Raw genomic sequence first — 5,465 nt, forward strand, 5'->3', positions numbered from 1 at the left:
CCATAGACCTCATAGGTCTTTCTTCCACTCTATTCAAAAACAATAATATTTTTCATTGCATATATTTTTAGTGATCACTTTTCAACTATGTTCAGCAAAATTCTCCAAATAGCAACATTGCGTTTATGGTGTGAGTACTCTTTTGGGTAGATTAAATACAAGTTGGCCTGGGAAACCTTTTTCAGCCTATAACCTGGATCAATTCTTTCCTGCTTCTCTCTGCAGGTGAGGAGCCTTGTAAATGAACGTGGGATGGATGTTACTGGCATTTTTCCAGTTCTGGTGATTTCACCAGGTGTTACCAGAACCAGAAGTACACTGGGGCTAAGCCCTATGATGTCCAGCTCGTGTGGCTTCTGCTTATCCTGCTCTGATCATCTGGCACTATACATGAAAAGCCACTCCAAATAAGTGGTTCAACTTCTGCCTTTCCCACCCCTCGGGACTGCTAATCCTGATTATACACACACACACACACACACACACACACACACACACACACACACACACACACATATATATACACACATACACACACATACATATACACACCAGTGCTAAATGGACTCAACACCCAGCCCCAGAACTGACTCAGTTTTTGTTCATTAATGTCGTGTCCCTCTTTGTCCTTATATGTGTGCATTTGTCAAAAAGACAATCAAGACTATTGATTGGGAAAGAGTTCATTTACTCAGAGTCAAATCTTTTTAACCAATAAAGCTTTTATATTCAGAACACCAATATGTTATTTCTTCTTTGTAGATCAATCTTTCATTTCACTTAAGCTATTATTGACTGTATTTTCCATAGCCAACAGCAATAATTGTCCTTAAGGTAGGGTTGCCATACTTAGCAAATAAAAATATAGGGCATACAGTTAAATTTGAATTTCAGATAAATGAATAATTTTTATTATGAGTATTTCCCATGTAATTGTTTGGAAATGTTTATACTAAAAATTATCTGACTGGGCAAGCTGTACTTTATCTGACAACCCTCCTCTAGGGTGAGTCCAGATTGCTTCTCACATCTCACTTCACTCTGCCTATGAACACTTGGTAAGTTCCCAAAAGGAGAAGCAGTAGCATAAATAAATTTATAGATGTATTCACATAGACAAATATTGACCCTTGAGCCAGTTTCTAAGCTTTTAGTACAGGGCCAGAGATAGAGAAAAATCAGATTTTCTCAAGAAATAATTATTATTATAGGTAATTTGTATACGGCATAAGGGTACATTCATAGGTGGCTAATTTCTCTTTTAAAATGTTCCTTTCTATCACTTATATCTGAGTTTTAAATTGTTTTCTTTCAATCTCCGTGAAGTCACTTGGAAGGAAACAAGGAAGGGAAAAATGATTTTTTATAATCATTTAATGAAATACACATGGGCCATATTGGCCCTTGATTAAGCCTTTGCTGCTTCTAGGCCAAAAACATGGAAACCATTGCATTCTTCCAGTGTGATGCAGTTAGATACATTCCTTTATGAGTTTGTTGAAGCAATTAGATGATGGGAAAGAAATACAGATGAAAGTATTCCTAGAATGAAGAGCCTGGAACAAAGCCATGTATTTTCCATAACTGGCAAATAGGCTGTGGGACACTTCTAACTCTGTGGCACTTTTTGAGATGTTTTAAGGTAGGGAGGGAATAAAAAACACAGGGAGAAAATCTAAACAGCTTAGAAATGAGAGATTCTTTGAGTCTCAAAATGTCTTCCTCCTCTTCTCTCTCTCCTGGAAAAGAATTGCAACATCACGTGTCACTTTTTCCTATACTGTAGTTGCAGCTGTTCAGAGCACCATCACTTTTTGACTGCCAAATTAGTAAATTTAACACCTGCCTAACAGGCTGATTCAGAAGAATTGGAACTCATATGAGCTTTTGTTTGTCTTCCCATATATGATATCTTCAACCCAATTGCATCTGTTTCTAACAAGGCTGAAGGCAAATGAAAACCATCAGATGAAATAAAGATAACTTCATGAAATTGTACCATCTGATTAAGGATCTGCATAATCCAGAACCAGACTGGGATGAATTTTACTGCTATAGTATATATGGTAAAAGTTTTTTAAGTAAATGCATACTATAAATAAATGTGCAAAAGTAGGTATTTAACGAACTATGAAAAAGGTCACAATTTCAAGCCTTTAGTGGCACCCATTTAGAAACACAATTCATACACATGGTATAAATGCTTCTCTGTCAGGTCCCAATGTATTCATAAGTCAACTCTTCATTATCCAGTTAGGTTATTGTATTTCTTTGAAATAAGTTACACTTGCATCACTTTAAATATTAGACATGTCACTAGTTTAAATTGATTTTCTCATATATGCTAAAATTAGAAAGGTTTGACTGTTTCAAGAAATCAAAAAGTCTGTTTTGCACATAAAGGGAGAAACTGATAGGAATACAATAATAATAGGTGGCTTTAACATCCCACAGATATCAATGGACAGATCATCCAGACAGAAAATCAATACGGCAACAGAGGTCCTAAATGACATAATAGACCAGTTGGACTTAATTTATATCTACAGGAGACTACATCCCCCCAAAATAGGAAAACATTATTTTCAAGCATGTATAGAACATTCTGTAGGATATACCAAATAGTAAGTCACAAAACAAGCTTCAACGTATTTTAGAGAATAATTATCTCAAGCATCTTTGTGAACAAATTGGTATGAAACTAGAAATCACCTACAGAAAGGAAAATGAGAAAAGAATGAACACACTGAGATTAAACAACAGGCTACTAAAAAAAACAATGGGGGTTGAGGTCTTGGAAGATGGCAGAAGAGTAAGACACGGAGATCAACTTTCTCCCCACAGATACATGAGAAATACATCTAAACGTGGAACAACTCCTACAGAACACCGCCTGAATGCTGGCAGAAAACCTCAGATCTCCCAAAAGGCAAGAAACTCCCCACATACCTGGGTAGGGCAAAAGAAAAAAGAATAAACAGAGACAAACGAATAGGGATGGTACCTGCACCAGTGGGAGGGAGCTGTGAAGGAGGACAGGTTTCCACACACTAGGAAACCCCTTTGTGGGTGGAGACTGCAGGTGGCAGAGGAGGTAAGATTTAGAGCCATGGAGGAGAGCACAGCAACAGGGGTGCAAAGGGCAAACTTTGCCCTTTGCAGATTCCTGCAAAGAGTATTGGTGCCAACCAACAGTCACCAGCCTGAGAGGCTTGTCTGCTCACCCGCCGGCGGGCAGGGCCTGAGAGCTGAGGCTCAGGCTTTGGTTGGGTGGCAGGGAGAGGACTGGTGGTGCAAACACAGCCTGAAGGGTTTAGTGCACCATGGCTAGCCTGGAGGGAGTCCAGGGAAAATTCTGGACCTGCCAAAGAAGCAAGAGACTTTTTCTTCCCTCTTTGTTTCCTGGTGAGTGAGGAGAGAGTATTAAGAGCACTGCTTAAAGAAGTTCCAGAGACGGGCACAAGCCACGGCGAACAGTGCAGAACACAGAGACAGGCATGAGACACTAAGGCTGCTGTTGCAGCCACCAAGAAGCCTGTGTGCACAGGTGATTCTCCACACCTACCATCCCGGGAGCCTGTGCAGCTCATCACTCTCAGGGTCCTGAGATCCAGGGACAATTTCCCCGGGAGAACACCCGACGTGCCTCAGGCTGGTGCAACGTCATGTTGGCCTCTGCCGCTGCAGGCAATGCCCATATCCCCCTCCCTCCCCCCGGCCTGAGTAAGCCAGAGCCCCCAAATCAGCTGCTCCTTTAACCCTGTCCTGTCTGAGTGAAGAAAAAATGCCCTCAGGCAACCTACATATAGAGACGGGTCCAAATCCAAAGCTGAGCCCCAGGAGCTGTGCGAAAAAAGAAGAGAAAGGGAAATTTCTCCCAGCAGCCTCAGGAGCAGTTGATTAAATTTCCACAATCAACGTGATGTACCCTGCATTGGTAGAATACCTGAATAGGCAAGTAATCATCCCATATTGAGGAGGTGGACTTTGAGAGAAAGATTTATTTTTTCTCCTTTTCCTCTTTTTGTGAGTGTGTATGTGTATGCTTCTCTGTGAGATTTTGTCTGTATAGCATTGTTTCACCATTTGTCCTAGGGCTCTGTCCGTCCATTTTTTTTAATTAAAAAATTGTTTTTCTTAATAATTATTTGTTATTTTAAAAATATTATTTTATTTTATCTTACTTTATTTTATTCTATCCTCTTTCTTTCTTTCTTTCTTTCTTTCTTTCCTTCTTTCTTTCTTTCTACTTTTTCTCTCTTTTATTCTGAGCCATGTGGATGAAAGGCCCTTGGTGCTGCAGCCAGGAGTCAGTGCTCTGCCTCTGAGGTGGGAGAGCCAACTTCTGCATGCTGGTCCACAAGAGACCTCCCAGCTCCACATAATATCAAATGGTGGAAATCTCCCAGAGATCTCCATCTAAACATCAACACTCAGCTTCACTCAATGACCAGCAAGCTACAGTGGTGCACACCCTATGTTAAACAACTAGCAAGACAGGAACACAAACCCACCGATTAGCAGAAAGCCTGCCTAAAATCATAATAAGCCACAGACACAAACACACCACCAGACCTGGACCTGCCCAGCAGAGTGACAAGATCCAGCCTCATCCACCAGAACACAGGCACTAGTCCCCTTCACCAGGAAGCCTACACAACCCATGGAACCAACTTTAGCCACTGGGGACAGATACAAAAACAACAGGAACAACGAACCTGAAGCCAGGAAAAAGGAGACCCCAAACACAGTACGGTAAGCAAAATGAGAAGACAGAAAAACACACAGCAGATGAAGGATCAAGTTAAAAACCCACCTGACCTAACAAATGAAGAGGAAATATGCAGTCTACCTGGAGAAGAATTCAGAATAATGATAGAAAAGATGATTCAAAATCTTGAAAATAGAATATAGAAAATGTAAGAAACGTTTAACAAGGACCTAGAAGAACTAAAGAGGAAACAAGCAATGATGAACAACATAATAAATGAAATTAAAAATACGCTAGATGGGATCAATAGCAGAATAACTGAGGCAGAAGAACAGATAAGTCACCTGGAAGATAAAATATTGGAAATAACTATTGCAGAGCAGAATAAAGAAAAAAGAATGAAAATAACTGAGGACAGTCTCAGAGAACTCTGGGACAACATTAAATGCACCAACATTCGAATAATAGGGGTCCCAGAAGAAGAAGAGAAAAAGAAAGGGACTGAGAGAATATTTGAAGAGATTATAGGTGAAAACTTCCCTAATATGGGAAAGGAAATAGTTAATCACGTCCAGGAAGCACAGTGTCCATACAGGATAAATCCAAGGAGAAACACACCAAGACACATATTAATCAAACTATCAAAAATTAAATACAAAGAAAACATATTAAAAGCAGCAAGGGAAAAACAACAAATAACACACAAGGGAATCCACATAAGGTTAACAGCTGATCCTTCCGCAGAAACTCTGCA

Source organism: Kogia breviceps, chromosome X, assembly GCF_026419965.1.
Source record: "Kogia breviceps isolate mKogBre1 chromosome X, mKogBre1 haplotype 1, whole genome shotgun sequence".
Classification (NCBI taxonomy): domain Eukaryota; kingdom Metazoa; phylum Chordata; class Mammalia; order Artiodactyla; family Physeteridae; genus Kogia; species Kogia breviceps.